Consider the following 23,899-nt stretch of genomic DNA (forward strand, 5'->3'; position numbering starts at 1 on the left):
GTGTGTGTGGTGTTTGTTTTTTGTTTGTTTGTTTGTTTGTTTGTGTTGAGATGATCTCACTATGTAGCCCAGGCTGACTCCAACCATCTTCCTGCCTGAACCTCCCAAGGGCTGTGATCTCAGGTTCTCATCAGGTGGGCGGGGCCCGTTTTGTTATTCTTCACACATGGTACTTGATGCTTTAGACACGCCAACGGTTTCTAAATCGTTTTACTTTCGCTAGTTTAACTCTCTTAGGGCAACTTATGTCTAAATGATAGGAAACTTGCTCTATACCCTGCCTGAGGTTAGATGAGAATTGCCCTTTCTTACCATGAAGAGATGCCAGGGGAGCCGTCTATGAACGGTCGCATTATTAGCTTGCAGCAAAACTACCCCAGTGCCTCTTCCAAAACATTTCACGTAAGCTTTGATGTGTTCCCTTTTCAAATGCTTGCAAATCCACACACAGTTGCAAGAAATAATACAGTGAGACCCTGTCTATTCTTCACACTGTCTCCTCACTGGCAGTCTCTAGCATACCAGTAAATGTTTAACATCTTCAACTAAGAACTGGCCTTAATATGACCAGCTCTCAAGAGCTTATATTGACCTCGTCTGCGGCTTTCCTGTGAGTTTTATGTAAACATCCCACCTCCCTAGATTTGTGTGGTCACACACTTACTGGTCGTTTGTATATTTCTCTACAGAAATGTCTACTTAATTTGTTTATACTTCATTGTTTTCAACACTAGGTAGCACATGCAGGCCCCAGTACATCCTGGGTAAGTGTGCTACCACGGAACTGTGCCTACAGTCCCTTCACCTTTTCAATTGTCTTATTGATCCTCACATGTCCTGGATATTCATCTCCCATCATGCACCCCGATTCTCCAATTATATAAGTCACCATCTCACTGTCGAGAGCATCCTTTGGGGCATACACGTTTTTAATTTTGATGAAGTCTAATTTGTCTACTTTCTCCTTTGTTCCCCGAGTTTTAGTGTTCTAAAACAAAAAAATCATTGCCAACGTCAGTGTCGTGAGGCTTTCTCTCTCTTCCCTTCTCATTGTTTTTATAACTTCAGGTCTTCCTATTTAGGGGTTTAGGTCATTGTGAGTTCAAAGTATATGGTATAATGTGATTTCCTTTTTTTTTTTTTATATTAAAGGTCCATAACTGTTTTTAAAAGTATCTCTCACCACAAAATGGCACGTCAAAGAATCTGTGTATTTATGTATGGAGTGTGTAGTATGTATGCGTGTGTGGATACCCACACCCGTGCATGCATGTGCAGGTGTCAGATCAGGTGTCTGTATATATGCATGTGTGTATACCCAAACCTGTGCTTGCATGTGCAGGTGTCAGGTCAGGTGTCTCTCTGTATGTATGCATGTGTGGATACCCACACCTGTGCTTGCATGTGCAGGTGTCAGGTCAGGTGTCTGTATATATGCATGTGTGGATACCCACACCTGTGCATGCATGTGCAGGTGTCAGGTCAGGTCTAAGGCTCTTTCACCCTGCCCTTATCTTTGTGAAACAGTCGTTCACAGAACCTGGAGCTGACCACTTTCCCCACCCAGACCAGCTGGTCCCCAAGCTCCAGCAATCCTCCTGTCTCTGTTCATACCTAGTGCTGGGTTACAAGTGTACGTGACCACATCTGGCTCTCACAGGTGCTGGGACCAAGCCTAGGCCTTCACACTTGTGCAGCAAGCACTCTTATCCCTGGGACATCGCCATCTCACTTGCCTTTGAGACAGAGTCACATAAGCTTAAGCTGGCCTCAGACTCACAAGATGCTGGAGGCGGGTCCTGAACTCCTTTCCTTCCTCTTGCCTCTCAACACCTGGGATGGGTGTGTGCCATCGTGCCTTGCTTGTTTATGAGAGCTTTGCAAAGCAAGAAAGTCTGCTTTGAACAGTCTAATCTGCCCAGTTCTATTTTTAAAGGTTCTGAATTTGATGTCAAATCTAAGGGACTTCTTGCCTATCATCCCTTGATCTCAGGTTTTCCTGTGTCCTTTTTATTAGGAGGTTTGTGGTTTTATATTGAAATCAGTCATCTGGTTTTTATCTTTAAAAGCTGCGAGCCTCCACTGTTTTATTCAATTTGCTTAGATCCTAAACAGTTATAAATTATTTTGGTAAGACTTGAGGAGCTTGTAATGAGATAAATCAGATGAAGTCATTGAAAAAAGATTTGTACACTAAAGGACATAAATCAGACATATGGTAGAACTCACCATACTATGTTCTTCTGGGAGCTAACAGGTATGAGCTGAAGACCAACAGGGAGTGTGTGTGTGTGTGTGTGTGTGTGTGTGTGTGACAGAGAGAGTGTGTGTCAATGCATATGTATCTGTGTGCATGCATGTGTGAGTGTGCATGCATGTTTATATATGTGCATGCTTGTGTGAGTGTGTGCATGAGTGCCTGCAAGGGTGAGTGCGTGTATACATGTAGTGTGCGTGTGCATGTGTGTGTGTGGTAAAAAAGAAAGAGTATATGTCCATGCATATATATCTGTGTGCATGCCTGTGTGTGTACTCATGTATGTGTACATGTTTGCATGCATGCTTATATATGTGCATGCTTGTGTGAGTGTGTGCGCACATGTATGTGTGCATGTGTGTGTGGTAACAGAGAAAGAATGTGTGTTCATGCATATGTATCTGTGTGCATGCATGTGTGAGTGTGCATGCATATGTGCATGCCTGTGTGTGTGCAAATGTATGTGTGCTTGTGTGTGTGCATGTGTGTGTCATGTAGAAGGGGAAAGTCCTCTTATTTATGCCATCCTTTTGCCCACTTTTCCTTTGCAAAAGACTCTGTTAGGCATCAAGACAAGCAGAAGAGTTCAGTGAAGAGCTCAAGGCCTCCTTCTGGCTTCATGGGCCTGCCAACGTCCCATGTGACAAATCATGACACTTTGCTCCTTTCTGCCTCTCCGGTGCCCCTTGTTACACACCTTTTTTCTTGGCACAGAGAATCCACTGGTCTTCTGTTAGTCCACACTCAGCTTAGAAGAAATTCCAGGAGACACACAACCGATATGCTCTCCCTTCTTGGTGCTAGAGGCTTGTCGGGTTCCAGGAAGATGAGCAAGACTTACTATGTGCTGTTTGGGATCACGTGCAAGTTCAGAAAGGGAACTCGATGGAAAGAGCCCTGGAAATAACCGGCCTGGTAAGTCAACCAGCAGATGTTGTCTCGGAATTGTCTAAGAATGGAGTCCTTGCTGGCCTCAAACATCTCCTGCTTCAGCTCCCCAGGTTTTGAGATTATTACCGTGAGCCACCATGTCCAGTTGGGACTCTGACTTTACAAAGTCCCCCTTTTGAACTAATTAAAGTTTGGATGGGGTCTCAAGGTCATGTGGGCATAGCATACACGTTTCAATGGTGTAACTTTCTCTTGGTCACATGACTGTAGTAGCCCCAGTCTAAGAACGGAAGGAAAGGCAGAGATGTTGTTCTCTATATTTCCTGAGCACAAATTGGCTCACTGCTCCACTTACATTAGAAAATGTCACCAGGGCTGGAGAGGTGGCTTAGCTGGAAAAGGCACTTGCTGCGTACACCTGGCAGCCTGAGTTCAATCCCTGGAACCCAGGCAAAGGTGGAAGGATTGAGTCAACTCCACAGAATTGTCCCCTGACTTCCACATGTGCCGTGGCATGGTTGTTCCTGCCCACACAGATGATGCACACATAAGCACATACACATGCTAATAGCACATTTTTTTTTGCAAATATTTTTTAAATATAGGGGAAACATCACTCAAAGTTCTCATTAACTAGTGGGATACATTGGCTGGTTTTATGTCTGCTTGACACAAACTAGGGTTGTCAGAGAGGAGAGAGTCCTTATTGAGAATGTGCCCCCCCCCCCGTAGGTCCAGCTGTAAGGCATTTTCCTAATTAATGATTGATAGGAGTGGGGAGAGGCCCAGCCCATTGCGGGCAGTAGTCTTGGGTGCTATAAAAAAGCAGGCTGAGCAAGCCAGTAAGCCTAACTCTTCCTTTCATGGCCTCTGCATCAGCTCCTGCCTCCTGGTTCCTGCCTGGCATGAGTTCCTGCCCTCACTCTTTTTGATGATGAACTGTTCTACGGAACTGTGAGCTTAATGGACCCTCTCTTCCCAACTTACCTCTGGTCATGGTGTTTTATCACAGCAATGGCAACCCTAAGACATAAGGATAAATTCCATTCTTCTCTTGAGTTAGATGAAGAAGCCTCTTCCACATACCTAAGGATTTGGGACTGGGGAGATCAGGGCTCAGCAGCTTAGAGCCCTGTTGTTCTTGCAAAGGTCTCAGGTTCAATTCCCAGCACCAACATGGTGGCTAGCAACCATTTGTAACTCCAGCTTCTGTAGGACTAATGCTCTCTTCTGGCCTCTTTAGGGACCAGGCACATAAATGGCATATATATATATATGTGTGTGTGTGTGTGTGTGTATGTATGTGTGTGTGTGTGTATATATATGTATGTATATATATACGTGTGTGTATGTATATATATGTGTGTGTGTGTATGCATGTATATGTGTGTGTATACATGTAAGCAAAGCACCCATACATAGAAAATAAAAGAGAATTATCTTAGAAAAGAATTTTATCTTTGTCTAGTAGTTGTGATTTTTTTAAAAGGTTTATTTTACATATGTGAGTACACTGTATCTGTACAGACGGTTGTGAGCCTTCATGTAGTTATTGGGAATTGAATTTTTAGGACCTCTGCTTGCTCAGTTCAACCCTGCTCACTCAGTCCCTGCTCACTCTAGCCCAAAAGATTTATTTATTATTTTACATAAGTACACTGTAGCTGACTTCAGATGTACCAGAAGAGGGCATCAGATCCCGTTACGGGTGGTTGTGAGCCACCGTGTGGTTGCTGGGATTTAAACTTAGGACCTTCTGAAGAGCAGTCAGTGCTCTTATCTGCTGAGCCATCTCGCCAGCCCCACGATTCCTTTTATTCTGTGCAGTATTTACTCTGCTGACACTAATCTTCCAGTAATATTTCACAATGAAGAAACCCAGGATAAATGTTCCCATGGCCCCAGAGAGCTGAGCGTATCTGGCATGTGATCTGATGAGTTTTTGACAAAAGGAGGGAAAGAGCCAGGATTGTGAAGACTGTCTTGAAAGGGTTCTGGCACTCAGCCTTGGTTTGGAACTCTCCTCCAAACGGCATTATTTATCCAAATGACTTGCTAAGCTCTTACCCAGATGGTCACAGCTCACAGAGACAGTGCTGCCAGCTCTGTGCGTTTACCATGTGTTCTCTTCCAATGACTGTCACTGCCCAAGTGCGCTTACCCAATCTGGGTGTGAGGCAGGCCGCTCTGCACAGGCTGTTCAGCGCCTTGTGTGAGACAGTGAGAACCTCCGTTACTTCTGCTCCCTTTGTGTCCCCAAAACTCTTGTCTTCCCCCCACTCCCCCAGAGGTGGGGGAGGAGGGAAGGTACCAAAAGCTAAAGGATTGTGGCATCTCCCACCATTTACGTTTTTGAGTTACACTCTCTTGAAAACGTGTTTTCTATTCCCACACGAGCTTGTTATCGAAGACCCCAGCCACCTTAACTTGTTCAAAAAGGGGAAGTTTATAAGTCAAAGCGGCTCGTGGCAGTCATCTCACCACGTGGGAGGCTGAGGTTATCGAAGACTTCATAAAGGGACCCTATTAGAAAACGCCAACAACGATAGTAATATTCTTATTCATACTTTTGTTATCAGGGAACATGTAGTTCTTCCAGCTATTAAAGCCTGGAAAAATTGCGTCCTGTGGTCAGTATGGGGGCCTTGAAGACAAATCTTTTATTGTCCCATATGATGGAAAACACCTCTCATCTCCAGATGGAGCCCACCAGATCCTTGTTATTTGAAGCTCTTTAAACCACGCCTACTGGTGACTGACTGCACAGTTTTCAGCACCAGCACAAGGCTGTCTGGAGAGGAGAAGCTTTGTCCGCCTGGGGCCAGTGGGGGCAGGCAGGTTTGGCTAATCTGCTTGGGACAAGGGCTTAGATTCTCAACTCTGCCACTTCCTAGTTATGTGACATTAGTTAAGCTTGGTCTGTGCCTCAGTTTCTTCATCAGTAAAGTGGGGGAGAATAATGGCTCTGGCCTCTGCATGTCTTTATAAAGACTGGAAATACAGTGAAACCAGTCCTTCCTGTCTGGCCAGCCTCCCAGGAACTGCCAAGTGCTGTCATGCGCCATGAATTAGTACTTCTGCCCACGAAGAAGCTTGCACACAGCTGTAGTCCCCAGAGATGACACTGCCTGGTGACTTGTAGTCAGTCTGTGGACGTGTGTTCCCATGAGGATGGAATCAGCAAGTGGCACTCTCCTCGGGATGTATCCCTGCTGGTAAGTGACACATGACTCTGTACTCTGCCACAAGTTCTACCTAGGTCTTTGCTTCCCTTTCTTACTTTGTAATTCATCAGGAGATGGGCTCCTTGCTATAGTAATTTTTCATGTACCCTTGGGGCCAGCGGTACAGAGCAGAAACAATGAATGAGCCACCTACTAATGGCCAGAACTGTCACAATGCCTATGAACCAGAGCCTCCTGGGAATGAATCTCTGCCACGTGTGTTGTGCGCAAACGTGGAGAGCTTGTATTATATTGTAACCCATTTGTAATTATAAGTGAGAATGACCAGGGCTATCTGTTTTGTTTTTCCGAGGTTTTTCTAGACCCAGAGATACAATCAGCACGGGGATATGGAAAGGGGAGCCAACAAATAAGACCCCAGCACAGAGATGAAAGGTACTTTCACCCCATCCTGAGTTCTGAATATCACAAGAGTCAGGTGACCTGGTATCACCTTAAGAGTCTATGACGACTTCCCCTGATCAACAGATACAAGCAGCATCATTAAATCTACAAGGTCAGTCCCCTACCACAAAAATTTTAAGAATGCTGGCAAATCAAACCACACAATGCAATACAGTTGTAGTGAAGAATTTCTGTAAAATGTTGCCATTCCCCAAATATGATGGTTTCTAAACAGAACCAGCAGTGACTGGTTTTTTTTTTCCTCCACCATTCTTTTGATTTCTAAAAGCAGTCACCCTCATTCACCTGGCAGATGACTATAGGGTCCCCCTGTACTCACGGCCCAGAGGACTCTTTCTCTTAGAACTAGACCGAACTTACTGTTCCATGCCATGCAAAGATAACCCCCAGAGGAAATCCCTTCACTCGCACCTGGATCCACTGTGGTCTGACTTTCCTTTTAGCCTCTCAATTCACCTACCTGGTTATGCATAACAGCAAGCACGACCCATGTATGGATGATATGACTTTGCTTCCTAGTTGAGAACAATCTCATTTTTCTCAGGACAGCAATGTGCTCAGCCCAAGGACACCAAATATGTCGTGACTGGATAAGCCAAACAGCCGCCTCATCTTCCTTTGACAAGTTACCATTGCAGACTCTCTTGGACCTGGCCACTGAGATGCAAAAGGAAGTGCCCTGGATGGTAAATGGGAAGGGTTTGCATCCTCAATGATGGGAAGAGGACTTTTTCTATCTACGTTCCTTTTTTCTCACTTGGGATGGTGCAGTAAAACTCCAGTACCTGGTGCTGTGGCATCTGCTATGTAGTCATGAGACAATAAACATGAGGACCCGAAGCTACCACAGTGACCGTGGGTGAATAGAAGGCGGAAGAACAAGTTCTTGGTGACATCATTAAAGGTCCAGCTCCACCCATCTCCAGGCAAAACGAAGGTCAGTTAGTCTTGATTACAGGCTGGCATAGTGCTAGACTGTCCGCTCACCTCCTACTATGACCTGGGAAGTGGCCACTCACCTGTACTATGATAAGTACCCTCTCTTGCAGGGGTGGCTTTGTGAGGAAACTCGCCCCAAAGAATATGAGGAAAGATTCATTTCACAACAATGGGACAAGGTTCCTTCCTTCTATAGATGTGTTCCAAGGCATTTAGACACCAACTGTCTGTCACCCAATAAAACTTCAACAGAGAGATGAAAAAGCTAAGAATAAAGTGCAATAGCTGCATGACTGTACAGCTGCATGGCCACACAGCAGCATGGGTGCATGGATGCACAGCAGCACTGATGCATGGCATATATATATATATATATATATATATATATATATATATATATATAATATGTGTACGTGTGTATAATGTGTGTGTGTGTATAGTATGTATAGGTGATGTGAATGTATAATGTGCATACGTGATGTGTATGTATGTGTGATGTGTGTGCATGCATGTGCATGTGTATATGTTTGTGTGTGTATATACAATGTGTGTGAGTGTACATGTGTATATGTTACTATGTGCATAATGTGTGTGTACATATAATGTGTGTATATGTATATATGAGTGTATGTGTGATATTTGTGCATGTCTGCATGTGTGCATGCACATGTGAGTATACATCCTCTGTGTGTGTGTGTGTGTGTGTGTGTGTGTGTGAGATTGTGTATGTGTTCTGAGGATCAAACTCAGGTTGGTGGCTTGCATAGCAGTCTTACACACTATAAACTAAATGGCAGGCTACCCACCTTCTACACTCATACATGCATTCCAGTTACAATGGTGGAGCACTGTAGGAAATGGAGATTTTCTGGGAGCCAGGAAGGAGCTGGTGGTGGCAGATTACCAGCTTTCTATGAAAGTCAACATCCCCTTCTTCCACTGTGTGAGCAGAAGATCTGGGCACACAGCTGTCCCACTTATGGCAACCCAGCTCCTCTGGGCTGCAGCACAGCTAATGATTAATTTCTTACCAATGAGACATGAACAGGAGGGATTGCCTCTGATCTAAAACAACAGCGACCCTGCACAGACACAACACTGCAGATGGTCTAGCTGTTATCAGAACCTCCTCTCCCACTGATTCGTAACACCCACCCTCTGTTACATAAATTAAAAAGACAAACAAGCCTTCCATGTTTTAAAGCCATTTTGTCTTTAGATTCTTGCTGCCACAGCGGAATCTTTTCTTCTGTGGCTAATTAGTATATGTAGATGCTGAAGTCCAAACGGCAAAGCCATTGTTCATAAGCTACTGGAAACATCCTATGATCCTTAGGTGACAGTGACATACATAACCTTGCCCTGGGAATTAGGTGATACCCAGGAGACCAGAGTGACTACGTGTTTCCCCTAGTCCATGGAAGAGCTGAGGCCAGAGGACTGTGTCCTGACCTTAAAATGGCTAATCTTTCAGTTTTCTTTCCCTTGACAGAGGATTTCATGTACTCCAGGATGGTTTTAAACTTGCTACATCGTCAGGATGTCCCTGAACTCCCGATCCTCCTGCCTACACCTCCAAAGTCCTGAAATTACAGGCACACACCACCAGACCTGGATTCTGTGGTGCTGGGGATTAAACAAAGGTTCCTGCTAGACAATCCATCAACTGAGATACCTCCACAGCCCCATCCTCACAGAGGTTTCATAGAGGCACAAATCTAATCCCTACTTGTCAAATACCTCCTCTGAGGCAGGGGAAAGCCTGGGTTTTGTCATTGATGTGATTTGTCGATGGTGAAGTGATTGTTTGGGGACAGTTCTGAAGTCTATTTGCTTGCCCTTTGGTATGCAATTATTTCATGTATCTGCCTATCCCAAAGACAATAAACAACAACAAAAAAGCCACACAATAGTCTGACCGCAAGCCGCCATGTGTGCCCTGGTCCACAGCTGCGAGACTGCACAACAGCAGCCTCTCTGACACGCCGTGTCAGCTCCAAGCTCCAGAACAAGATTGAGCCCACGAGATGCAGGCTCTCTCTTACCTAGAATCTGACATCAATACTTAGTTCAGTGAAGGGAAAACAAGCAAACCTGAAACAAATCAAAGCAAAACAAGGAACGCTCCAGCCAAGTCCCCAGGGATAGAAAACTCCCAGGAACTCCAGGAGATGAAGATCTGACAGGCAAACAGGTTGAAGCTTGTCTGGCTGGTGGGAGAATCCCAACCCTGAGCAAGGAGCGGGACCAGCCATCCCTGACCACTGACGGTGGAGCTCCTTGTCAAGCAGCTGCCAGCTTCTTGGTGGATAATGCTACAAATGCAAAGAAACTGATGATAATTCTTCTACATCCCATTGTATGGACCTCAGGATAGAGCGAGGGCCACGAGTGTGACCTGGACCAGTGGGGTGATGCATTTTGCTGAACCTTACTAAGCCTCAGTTTTCTCATCACAACATGGGGTTCATATAGTACCTACTTCTTTGGGTTGCAGTTAAGACGAAGATTTAACCTATCAGTGACATACATGTGCTAAGCTCTTCCTAACTGGAAATCACACACACACACACACACACACACACACACACACACACACACACACGTAATATATATAAATAATTCTTTAAGAAGTCTCTTGGAGATCATTTTATGCCGATGACTTCTCCTGAAGGACAGAAAACATGTGAAATATACCACCAGAGGTTGTTGGAGCGCAGAGGGTACGGGAGCAGGCTGTACATCATCCGGCATCCTTCCTTCAGCAAGAACTAATCAACAACTGAACTCATGTTCCCCTGAACCCAAGCAGAACGACTCCATCAGCAGAATGGCAACCATCAGAAGCGGGAGCTGACGGAGTGTAGTTAGCTGCCCAGTACCTGCTCTTCCAAAGCCAGTGGTTGCTCCACATTTGGTAAACGCTCACTGCCTTCATGCAGATTCTCCCACCATGTAGTATCCTGTATAAAAGCAATCTGGGCAGTCTTTGGATGGCCTTTCCTTCAGTCTCTGCTCCACACTTTGACCCTACATTGTCCCACCTGGGGATCCATCCCATATACAGACACCAAACCCAGGCACTATTGAGGATGCCAAGAAGTGCTTGCTGACAGGAGCCTGTTATAGCTGTCTCCTGAGAGGCTCTGCCAGAGCCTGACAAATACAGAGGTGGGTGCTCACAGCCAACCATTGGACTAAGCATGGGGTCCCCAATGGAGGAGTTAGAGAAAGGACTGAAGGAGCTGAAGTGGTTTGCAACCACATAGGAAGAACAATAATCTCAACCAACTAGACACCTCCACCCTCCTACCCCCTGCCCAGAGCTCCCAGGGACTAAGCCACCAACCAAAGAGTACATAGGGAGGAACCCATGGCTCCAGCTGTGTATGTAGCAGAGAATGGCCTTTTCTGGCATCAGTGGGAGGAGAGGCCCTTGGTCCTGTGAAGGCTCGATGCCCCAGTGTAAGGGAATGCCAGGACAGGGAGGCAGGAGTGGGTGGGTGGGTAGGTGGGTGGGTGGGGGAGCACCCTCATAGAAGCAGGGGGAGGGAGATGAGATGGGGGTTCCCAGAGGGGAAACCAGGAAAGGGGATAACATTTGAAATGTAAATACATAAAATATCCAATAAAACTAATAAAAGCAACCTGGAGTGGATCTCATAAATAACTCTTCCTTCCTCTGCTTTTCACTGCTCTTTTTGTTATACCCAGAAGGCTACAGATGACAACCGAGCACGTGGCTGTAGATTAAAGGCTGAAACCAGCTTGTTTCTTTTGTTTGCTGTTCTGGGATCACACCCAGGGCCTCACACATACTAGGCAAGCACTCTACCACCGAGCAACATCCCAGACCAAGGGTGGTTCATGTCATACATTGATGCCGCAAGGGTTAAAGGATGCTCTGATAACAAGTGGATGTGTCTCAGAGAAGGCTTCAGGAGACTGAGGGTCCTGGTTAGCTTAAATTGTCAATTTGACACAATTTGGAGTTATCTGAGAGAAGATGCCTCAAATGAGGGGCTTCCTAGATCAGGTCTGTGGGGGGAGGGGAGTCTGTGGGCAGTTCTGTGAGGGATTGTCTTGATCCTGTGGAAGAGCCCAGCCCCCCTGTGGCTGGCCCCATCCCCAGGGCAGGTGGTCCTGGAATATATAAAAAGCACAAGCCGGTGAGTGATCCAGAGAGCGAGCCAGCAAGCAGCAGTAGCTCTGTGGCTCCTGTCTGTAGTTTTCTCCCCTGAGTTCCTGTCTGGCTTCTCTCAGTGATGAGCTATGACCTGGAAGTGTAAGCTGAAATAAACTCTCCCCTCCTCTGAGTTGCCACTGCTCAGAAGGAGTTTCTCACGCTACCAGAAGGAAAGCAGAACAGTGGGTACATAGGATTTACTCCCACCCATTGAATGGCACTGTTCAGTCTGTGGAAGGCTCAGAGAGAACAAAAAGCAAGAGGGAGGCCAGATCTCTCCTCTCCAGCTAGGACATCCATTTTCCTATCTTTGAACAGCTGAACTCTGGGATCTCCAGCCTTATAACTCTAAACTTAACAGGAGTGGCTTTGCTGGACCCCAGGCTCCAGCTGCATCATAGCCTGGAGTTCCCTGGGTTTCTACCTAGCAGGCTGCAAACTGTAGTACCTCGGAGTCCTCGAGTGGCATGAGCCATGTCACACACTGCATCTTTATACCTGTAGCCTCTTGGTTCTGTTTCCGTGGACAACCCCGACTCAGACCATCCTCAGCAAAGGTGGCTCCACAGTCAGTCAATAAAACTAGCACGCGGAATTGTCACACATCCTAACAAGGGCTTTCGAGCTTGAAGCGAAGGGAACAGAGTGGCTCCCAACTCTCCTTGAAGCTGTCAGGAAACATGTTCAGAAAGCATTGGGTGGCAACTACCCTCAAGGTCTAACTCAGCCCACGTGGTGGCCATGGCTGGCACCAGGCTTTGGAGCTAGGTGACTTTACTCCGCGGTCATACCTAACTGCCCCCTTCATGGCTCAGAATCAAGCTCTTTTCATGTCCTGTCTGCTTCTACATGAAGATGGGTCAGATAGTGACATTCTCTTCCTCTTCTAGGCAAGGGCTGGTGGATGGGACTCTCTCCCTCCCCTCCCCCTCCCCCTTTACCTCTTACCTCCCCCTCCCCCCTCTCCTCTCCTTTTCCCCTCATCCCTTCCCCTCCCCTTCCCCTCTTCTTCTCATCTTCCCCTCTCCTCCTCCTCTGCTCCTCTCCCTCCCCTCCCTTCCTACTCTCCCTCCTTCCCTCCCCTTCTCCTCTTCTTCTTCCCCTCCCCCTTCCCTTTCCCTCCCCTTCCCCTCTTCCTCTCCCCCTCCCTTCCCTCTCCCCCTTGGCAAACCTGTGGATAAAGCTCCCTCTTTTGTTCCCACTGCCACTCCACTAGAGTCACAGGCCCTTCTCGCTGTGGTTTAGTTGCCTGGTTTCTCAATGGTGGTTGTCCATGGGCCTCTCGGTCTCCTCTCCAGGGACTTTGTAGTTCATTCTTAAAGCAGAAGGCTACGGGATTCGGTAGCATAGCAAGAATTGACTGAGAGGATACCTCATAGGAATTACACGTCAGGAACCAGCAACGTGGCTCAGTGAGGACACGCTTGGATACATACAAGCTTGATGACCTGAGCACAATCCCCGGATCCCACAGCGGAAAAACTGACTCCTCTTCATGTTCTCCTGACCTCCCTCCATTCCTATGGTAGCATGCACGTGCACGCACACAATGATCAATAGCATCTAAAACAAACTTAAAGAAATTGCTCAACAGGGGCTGGCTTGGTCGTAGCATATGCAACACCTGGGTCCTGATAGAAGAGAGGGGATTGAGTTATTAGGTGATCTATTTCCCTTCTGATACACACAATTCATAGAACACTAATTGGGTATGCTAATGAACTGGATTCCCCCTAGTATCTTGAGCTATCTCTAGGGTAAATTAAGAGTGAATTTACTGACTAGGGGGCTGGGGATGTAACCATTAGGATTCGCAGCATGTCTGAGTAGTGTCATACATATAAGGGGAATGTTGCTCCATTCTGAGAAGCGTTGTTTTCTGGAAAGAAATGAATGACAGTGAGGAGCGATTACTTGACTCAGTGCTTGAGAGACAGGGATGAAGGGGATCACCATGAGTGCTAGGCCAGCTGGAGCGACACAGTAAGATCTTGTCCAAAATGAGATACAAATTCTTAAATAGACAGCATGATAGCAAACTAAAGAGCTGGCACACAGCAAAGGAAACAGTCGGTAGAGTGAAGGGATGATCTACAGAAAGGGGGGAAAGCCTCTGCAAGTCACACGTCTGAGGAAGGGTACAGTCCAGAGGAGCCTCATATATCCCAGCAGACCAAATAATATCCAGACTAGCAAAGGGGCACCAGCCCCAGGAAGAGGGGCGATGGGTCCAAAGAGATGTGTCTCGGAATGATGAAAAGTGCTTTGCTCAATCACCAGAGAGATGCAAATCAAATCACAACGCAATGCCACCCTAGGTCATTCCACTTAGAATTCCTGTTCTGCAACAGAAGAAAGGTAAGTACCAACAAGGATGTGGAGGGAAGGAAATCCCTACACAGCGAGAAAGTAAGTCAGTAGCGATTACGAAGATTTCTGTTAAAATCGAACCACATGACCTGACAATACCCTTTCTAAAGGAAACGAGGCAAGTATTCCCAGCAGATACCGCCATTCCCATGTTTACTGTAGAACCAGTCACAGCATTCAAGATGTGGAAACAAGCTACCTGTCCATCAACTGATACAAGGGTGAAGAAAATGGACCTGTGACAGTGAATGCTATTCAGCGTTCAAAAAGAATCAAACCCGCCATTTGTACAGATCATTGTACTAGATGGAATGCCAGGCTCAGAAAGATGCTGGGGTTGGTCGGCTGCTGCAATGCATTCAAATGTTAAGTAGTGGTCCTCGAGATCTGGTTGCACCCTGAGTGAATCCCCACACACACCATAAGCTTTTGTTGTGTAAACCTTGTCCCTCCCACCCCCAAGTTATCCCTGATTGGTTAATAAGGATGCCTGGGCAGAAGAGGGGTCGGTAGGACTTTGTCTTCTACACTTGGGGTCTCAGGGTGGGGCGGGGGGGGAGAGCAAGGGAGGAGGGAGGTCACCATGGGGTAGTATGGACCATGAACACATGGCCATGAAAGATGGCCTGATGGAGCAGGAGCAACCCAAATGAAATATGTGGGAAGTAATATTTTAGGGATTTTGACAGGAAAGAAGACAAAATAGGTTAGGGGGTTGATATCTGCCTAGATCTAGTGCTTATTAAGGCTTATTATAAAACTAAAGGTCTCTATGTTATTTATTTGAGATATTTGAAGGCAACAGAGGGGTAAAATGACCCCATCCAAGTAACTTGAACCACAGCAGAAAGACAAACGCCGCATGATCTCATCACACACAAACTCTAAGTCAGCTGCTCTCAGAGCTGATCTCTTAATGTAGAGTAAAATGGTAGTTAGTTGTCAGAGGCTAGCAAGGGTGGGGTGGGGCTAGGAGCAGGTAGTAAGTTCCAGAAACACACCCCGTGTGCAACTGTGAAGCGGGATAACAACAGGGGACGATGATGTACCCCTACACGTGGGAAAGCAGAAGGCTTCTGAGTTGCACCGTAAAGAAGAGACATAATTGTCTGAGACATAATTTACCTGGTTCACACATTATGCCATGTAGACATGTATCAAAGCACCATTCCATGTTTTTATGTATCAGCTTATATGTTTTTTAGTAGTAAAATAAAAAGAAATATAGCAATTCATCTAATTTGAAGGCAACAAAGGGGAAAAACAACCCCATCAAAATAACTTTCACCACAACAGAGAGACAAACACCACGTGATCTCATCACACACAGACTCTACATCAGCTGATCTCATCGCTGATCTCTTAATTTAGAGCAGAATGGTAGCTCTTAATGAAAGCATCTCCAGGGTACCATTCTACCTGTGACTTTAACCCTTCACCTGCTGGCCTAGAGCATGGCTTTCCACATAGAATTAACTCCCAAGAGAGGATTTCCACAAACAAACAACTACTATTGCTTCCTCAGCATTGCGGCTGCTTTGCTGTTCTGGTTATGGATTCAGATTCGGATTCAGATTCAGATTCGTAGTGGTCTCCAGAGTGGGCGCATTTCTAGTGACCGAGGGAAGAAACCTGCCGGGCTGGGGCGGTTAGCGCGTGAGTACACGGGCTGGGATGCTGAGGGTTTAGCGCATGAGTACACGGACCAGCTCACATTTGCTCTGCTTGTTCACTCTCTGTGTACACTGAAGGCAGAGACCTCACACCCTCAAAGCTTTGTTCTCTTCGTGTCACCTGAGCTCGTGGAGAATTGAGAATTGAAAAGCGAAAAGTGAAAATCCGAAAATCCGTGATAATCACAGTTAATGCTTCTCCACTAGTCCTCTGAGACCCCGCCCCGTATTTAACCCTATCATGTCCTTTACCTGTATGTGCTAGGGCCACGGGTGTACTCTTGGCCGTGCGCCATCGTGCAGTAACAGTGGTTCTTGGCCCCACAGCCTCAGGGTCATTCATCTTAGAGACCTCAGATTCAATATACCAGGGAGTCAAAGCAGGTTCCAGACTAAACGCTGCTCCCCACAGTAGCCAGGAAGATACCTTTAAAACACAAGCCAAGCTCCACTCCTGCCAGCCAGACAAAAGGGTTCAAACCCCTCCTCTGACCTCAGCACACACTCCTCCCAGGCTGTAGACTTTGGTCTCCTGCCGGGGCTTGTGAGCCTTGTCTTGTTCCTCCAAAGTATGCTTTCCCCCAGTGTGGCACACGGCTGCGCCCTTGGCCTGCCCAGCCCCCTTGCCTGTCCTGGGACTTTGTAAAGCTTCCTTGGAAAGCTTTACCTGAACATTCCACTGAACATGTCCCAAAATTCCCTGCACCATCCTGCAGCTCTTTCCCCAAGAGCATCCTGTCCTGTACTTAATCTATGTGTTCTATTCATGCTGGAAGCTTCGTCAGGGAGGGATTTTTTTAATTACATAAAAAAGATTAATCTATGTTTTTACTGATACTACTTTATTTTTTACTTTTATTGGTTTTATATCCTGACAAAAGTTTCCCCTCCCTCCTCTCCTCCCAGTCCCTTCCTCCAACCTCCACTCTGTCCTCCATAAATTAGTTTAAAATGACTTTATTTTTTAATTCTTTGACAGTTTCCTTCTATAGTGAATTTCAGTCCCATTCATTCCTATCCCACTCTTTCTCGGGCTGAAACCCTTTTCTTCTCAGCAACTCAGAGGGTAGGTTTTTTTCTTTTATTCTCCATTTTATGGAAGTGTCAGAACAAGGCCACACCCATGGACATCTGGCGCAGAACATGTGAAAGCCACTATGCTAGGCATGGCAATAGAAGATTCTAAAGAGTTAGATGAGGGATGGAGAGATGACCCAGCAGTTAATATCGATAGCTGCTCTTTTAGAGGACCAGGGTTCAATTCCCAGCACCAACATGACAGCTCACAACCAACTGTAACTCTGGTTCCAGAGGATCTAACGCCTCTTCTGGCCTCCATGAGTACCAGGCACGGATGTAGTACAGAGACATCCACACAGCCAAAACACCCAAACACACAATAAAATAAAAACTAAAAGAATAAAAAATAAGGGGCTGGAGTGATGGCTCAGCGGTTAAGAGCACTGGCTGCTCTTCCAAAGGTCCTGAGTTCAATTCCCAGCAACCACATGATGGCTCACAACCATCTGTAATGGGATGCCTTCTTCTGGAGTGTCTGAAGACAGCTACAGTGTACTTACATATAATAAATAAATAAATAAATAAATCTAAAAAAAGAGAATAAAGAATAAAAAGAAACTAAAAAAATAAATAAAAAGCCAGCTGCAAGAATGAGATTTGGGCTGATTGTGATGGTTGAAGGAGGCAGAGGCAGGAGGATCATGAGTTCGAGGCCAGCCTGGGTTACACATTGCCAGGCGGTAGTGGTGCATGCATTTAATCCCAGCACTTGGGAGGCAGAGGCAGGCAGATTTCTGAGTTTGAGGCCAGCCTGGTCTACAGAGTGAGTTCCAGGACAGCCAGGGCTACACAGAGAAACCTCGTCTCAAAAAAAGAAAACACAAAACAACAACAACAAAAAGAATGAGATTTGGTTGAAGGTGCTATCAATGCGGACATAAATGACCGCATACCAAGCATATTAGTTAAGGTTCTCTAGAGTCACAGAACTTATGGGTAGTTTCTATATAGTAAGGGAATTTGTTATGATGACTTACAGTCTATAGTCCATCTCCCCAACAATGGTCAGCTGTGAATGGGAAGTCCAAGAATCTAGTAGTTGCTCAGTCCCATGAGGCCAATTGTTTCAGCTGGTCTTCTGCAGAAGTAGATTCCCACAGATGTGCTGGCAAGTAAGTGCAAGCAGGCGAAGAAGAGTGAATCTTTTTTCTTCCAATGTCCTTATGTAGGTCTCCAGCAGAAGGTGTGGCCCAGATTAAAGGTGTGTACCCACCAAGCCTGCATCTGGGACTTGCTTTGTCCCAGGCTGACCTTGAACTCAGAGATCTCCTTGCCTTAGTCTCATGGGATTAAAGTCATGTACTACCTCGTCTGGACCTAAGCTTTTCATGGCCACCATGGCTCAAGATCTCCATGCCAAGATCCAGATCAGAAATTTGTGTCTCCCAGCCTCAAGATCTGGATTACTGAGAGCCCTCCAATTCTGGATTGTAGTTCATTCCAGATGTAGTCAAGTTGACAGCCAGGAATAGCCACTACACCGGAGAGCTTTGTGTGCCGAAGATAAAGATCTGTGTCTACTCACAGCAAGCATGACTGATTCTGTCACAAGTACAGAGGCTGGCCTATAGGTGGCATCTGTGCTGATGCACAAGCTTGCAAGACACAACGGCCCCGGCAACCGAGTGTGCAGTGTAGCAGAGGGACCTTGCTCTCAATCACAGGGACCTTGCTTCTGATTACAGGCAGGCATGGATCAACATTAAGGAGCAGAATGGGAAATTACCATGAGGAAAGACCATGGCAGTGGCACAGTGCTGACTGAATGTACCTAAAAGGATGCACACGAAGCAGTATGGTTAGCAGCCAGTGAGGTACGTTGTTGTCTGTTGCTATGACAACACGTCTCACACAAAAGCAAGGTAAGGAGTGAAAGTTCGTTTGGCTCATGGCTTGAGAGGAAACAGTCCTCGTGGTGAGGAAAGCTTGCCAAGAGGAGTGTGAAATATCTGCAGCCAGCAAGCAGAGAGAGCTGCCCCAGGAACTTGCTCCCTCCCGCCTTTGCCCATCTGGGGCCCTGTTTCACAGGATGGCACCGCCCACATTCAGGATCTCCTTTCTTACTCCTCACTGGAAGCACCTTCACAGACAAGCTCAGAGGGCTCCTCTTCGGCGGTTCACAAAGAAATGAACCATCAGAAGGAGACTGGGGAGGGTTACAGTCTTATTAGTTATTGAGGGTTGGAGGCTCTTGTTAAACCCAGAGGCTTTTGTGTTGTTGTTGTTTTGTTTTTTGGTTTTTTTTTTTTTTTCAAGACAGGGTTTCTCTGAATAGTCCTGGCTGTCCTGGAACTCACTTTGTAGACCAGGCTGACCTCGAATTCAGAAATTCGCCTGCCTCTGCCTCCCAAGTGCTGGGATTAAAGGCGTGTGCCACCACTGCCCAACAAAACCAGAGTTTTATAACATGTACGGATGGGCCTATAAGAAAACTCAGGAGTCTGATTAATGTTTAGTCAAGCAACGAGTCTTTGCCCAGGTCATGGTCACCAGTTTTATTAAAGCACAACTAAAAGCATGATCATAATTCAAAATTAGGTTGCAGAATATAAGGTTGTACCAACATGCCACTGTTGGGGGTGGCTTTCTTTTATTTCCTTTTTTCTTTTTGGGTAAAAATTATTATAGCTTTTTCTTTTCACCAAGGCGTTTATTGCATTCAGCATTCAAGTAGTTACCTATTTCTAGAGAGATGTGTTTTGGGAACCCCGAATTTCATCCATCAGCTATGAATGACTACGCCATGTCTTTCAAATTGTAAACAAATTACATCTACCTCAATTTGTTTTTCAGAAAAAAATCAAGTAATTGCCTTTATTAGTCTTTCCTTATTATGTATAGACCACTATATCTATAGATGAATCTATATTCTATGTAGAGCTCTCTGTATATTGTATATAGAGAGTCACTTACCAGTCATTCACTGGATAAGTGTTTCAGGCCTTCTCTGGATGAGGAACTGTACTGGGTGTTGGGGAAAGGTTACCAAGAAGGCAAGCCCTGAATCCTTAAGTCCTCCAGAGAAGACAGACACAGCTATGGTTGGTTCAGTACAAAGGAAAAAGCCCACAGCAAGGCAGGCCCAACCCCTCCAAGGAGCAGAGATGGACAGCAGAGTCATCCTTAGGAATCCCCCTGCCAGGTGAAGCAGAAAGAGGGTGTGGCTCTAGACACAGCGTGAATGAAGCAATGGAAACAGGATTTAAGTGAGGCAGGCTTCCCCAGCAAGGTGGGTCACAGAGTAGTGGTGGGTGGGGAAGGGAATGTGTTGATGGAGAGAGCTGGTGCCCCAAACCAAAGCAGGCTCCCCAGCAAGGTGGGTCACAGGGCAGTGGTGGGTGGGGATGGGAGTACAAGAAGGAGAGAGCTAGTGCTCCAAACCGAAGCAGCAGTAGCTTAGACACTGAAGTAGATAAATTCAAGAGCTAGTTTGGAGGTAGGAGTAGCAAGGACCAAGAACGCTTGGAGCATTTTAATCTGAGTATGTAGCTGGGCTAAGGCAAACCTTCTGAAAGCTGGAAACCCTGTTATTGATTCTGAGGGAACTCATGTTTGGATTAAAGCTTGTTTGGGCTTGGTAAACAGCGGGGTGGGGTGGGGGGAATTACTGCATTGATAAGATCTGCCGACTGTTTCAAAAGACGCATGTCAATGAGTACAGCTGGGCAGAGTGGATCAATACAGCAATGGAATAATAAAACCAGAAGGGACTGTGCTGTTCTCAAAGTCTAGTTCAGGCATTCTCACCATGCAAGGGGTCACAAGCTGCAATAACCTAATTAAAGATGGAGAGAAGGGAGGACAGGAGTGAAGATTTATAGGAGATAAAGATTTATGAAACCCTGATGGTAACCGAGATGTAGGAAGTGATTTAGAGAGCGCCTTAATTAAAAGACAACATTAAAGGACATCTCAGTCTTTGTTTCTCATTGTGTTAACAAACACAGGGAGACATCCAGGCCTTTCTCTCCGACAACAGTAAGTCTAACAGCTTCTGATTACGGTTGTAAAATGGCAACTACAGCTGTGAAAGATCATGAGTCTGTTTTTCCTTGGCCAACAACTGAGTTACCAACTGAGTTACAAGGCGGCCAAGCAATCACTCCTTCACACAAGGGACATAGTCACCCACCCACCAAGCAGACAGGGTGGCAGTGGCTTTAACCACTGATCCACATGCTCACCCAAGGGCCTGAGAGTGCAGACCCTGACCAAAATGCAGATGAAAGACCTTTTACGGGAAAACGGAGGGATACTTTTGGGGGTTGGGCTCTGGAAATTATACTTGAGTCTAAAGAAACCATAACAATAAGTAGAGGCAAGTTCTTCTGAGAATACACAAGCCATCTACCAAACTGGCCTGCCATAGCGTACCCAAGACCGCACGACCATGGAAAACATTTCATTGGAGCTGGCTTAGAGTTTCAGAGGCTTAGTTCATTATCATCATGGAGGAAGCATGGCAGCCTGCAGGCAGGGATGGTGCTGGAGGAGCTAAGAGTTGTACATCCTCATCTGCAGGCAGCAGGAGACTCTGTGCCACACTGGGAGGAGCTTGAGCATAGGAGAACTCAAAGCCCACCTCCACAGTGACACACTTCCTCCAACAAAGCCACACCTACTCCCACAAGGCCACTCCTCCTAACAGTGCCGGTCCCTGGGGCAAACATTCAATCACATGCATCTATGGGGCCCAAACCCATTCAAACAACCACGTCATCTTTGCAATCAACCTTCTTGGAAAGCATTTCCTGGGGATATAGCAACAAAAAAAGTTAGATGCACACAACGATTGTAATCAACTATTGGCAGTGGCTTTGCCAATTACCGTACATGGATTCTGTTGTTCATTCATCACAGTTTAACTACGGTGCTCAGACCAGCTTTACTGTCAGTTTACAGGAGACCACAGTGGCTTACTGAGCTATAGGACCTTGCTCACGGCCATGCGGCTTGAGAGTGGTGGAGTTCATCCAAGCTCTTGGCCTCTCACCAGTACATTCTACTAAACATTATTACCCTTTATTACACGCCACACTTGCCAGAATCTCTCAGTTAACTCTAATGCCTAGACGATGCTCCAATTAATTAAATGGAGATGTTTCGACTTCATCTCTTACTGATAATCTTTCCAAAATCCACCCTACCGGCGAGACAATCTACTGAGCACAGTTCTGTCTTTTATTGGCTGCTGAAAGTCTTCTTTGGAGAAGCAGCTTTTGGCTTCACATGCAAACCTCACTTACTGCTCCAGAGCCAATTTTACTGCACGCTAACCTTCGAAGGGTTTCTCTCATTACCCAGCTTATATTGTGTCTTGTTTTGCTTTAGAAAGAGGGGGGAAAATCACTCCTATCTCTGATCTTTTGCTTCAGCCCCAAGCCTCTGGTATTCTGGTATTTCAGGATCAGACACGTGGCTGTTGTGGTGGATTCAGGGCAGTTTGGTTAGGCTCCTCTGAATTAGGTTTCACAGGATTCCCTCCTGCGTGCTTCTGGTCAAGATGGAGGACAAGAAACACCAACACTGGAGGTCTGGAGGGCAAAGCGAATTAGCAACCACTGGGAGGATATTAAACATTCGCCTGGGATGATTTCAATAAACAGGCAGTTTGTCTTTTGTCCTTGGAATGCTGAGCATGTGTCTGTAGCTAACACATCCTTGTGAGCCTGCTGGCATCTGTCCTTTGACATGGGACAGCTGTTCGATCTGCATCTGGTCCCCTTTCTCTGGACCCTTTGCAGCTTCACTAACAGGCCAGAAATGTGCTTATCTTTGTAATGAACTGTACCCTGTCCTCTCTCCAGCTGGCCCCTCACAGTAACAGGGTTAGAGGTAGGCAGAGCCAACCCAGATCCAGAAGACGATAGATTCTGATCATCATGCGCATGAGCTCTGGCATGTGCGTATGGAATTTAGTGTTCCCTTACTATCCTCCCATGCCTCCTTTGCATCCATCTCTCCCTCCCCAAGTGTCAGAATTCTTAGTGTGTCAAGCCCCAGCCTCAGAAGGAAAGACAACAGACTTACACCAATAGTTGAAGTATCTCCGTGACTATGTGGGTTCCGATGCCTATAACCTATCACACGTAAGTGTGACTCTGGTGTGACCTGCTTCTTTCTTCGAACCCTGACTGATACAGAGACAAGAGGGTTAAAAGCTTGGACCTTATGAGAATTTTCCCTTTGCATGGCAGGACCTTGTCCTGACTATTTATATTCCGAAGGCAGTTTCAGGAAAACAAGAAAGAACATGGAGGAAATGAAAAGGGATCTGGGGTGCAGCAAACAGAAAAGCCATCTGTGACAACGTGACATTTGTGTGTTTGGTTCCAGGCACATGCCTGGTGCTGGAGATACGATGATCAATAACAACCTGAGACAGCATAAGGGGAAGGGAGATGCTATGGAGCTAGCTGTAATAGAACAAGTGCTACACAGTTGACATGAATGAAATGCTGGGGGCTGGTGGGGGGGGACAGGGATGAGGAAGTCATCAATTGTGTCTGGAAGAGTCAGTAAGATCTCTGCAGATAGATAGGCTACTGCTGCTGTTACCATGAGGAATAGATAGGTACCGCTGATGCTGCACCAGAGAGAATAGATATAGGTACCAATGATAATGCACCGTAGAGAATAAACTGGTACCACTGATGCTGTAGCCATGGAGAGTAGATAGGTACCACTGATGTTGCACCATGGAGAATGTGTGGATTCCCTGAATGCAGGGGGTTTGAAAGTTCAGGTGGTATACAGTCACCTGAAGAGGCTCCTTGGCCTTGGCCCTGAAGCTCTAGTACAGTAGATTTGGCAAGTCTATGAGTTTGTATTTCAAGTTCCCAGTTATTGTTGA

General features: G+C 46.1%; 1 protein-coding gene across 6 annotated transcripts in view; it reads right to left on the minus strand.

The window, feature by feature from the left end:
* Positions 1 to 23,899, minus strand: part of Tmem150c (transmembrane protein 150C) — a 73,075-nt gene that overhangs the window by 26,414 nt on the left and 22,762 nt on the right. Inside the window, exon 2 of one of the 6 annotated variants that reach the window (XM_085836901.1) lies at positions 2,955 to 3,154. The exons of the other annotated variants lie outside the window; for them this stretch is intronic. The gene's annotated coding sequence lies outside the window, so the exon portion shown is untranslated. The remainder of the gene's footprint in view (positions 1 to 2,954; positions 3,155 to 23,899) is intronic. 6 annotated transcript variants of the gene reach the window in all.

The sequence above is a fragment of the Mus caroli genome, unplaced genomic scaffold, assembly GCF_978045245.1.
Source record: "Mus caroli unplaced genomic scaffold, Mus_caroli_1 scaffold_4, whole genome shotgun sequence".
In the NCBI taxonomy this organism is placed as follows: Eukaryota; Metazoa; Chordata; class Mammalia; order Rodentia; family Muridae; genus Mus; species Mus caroli.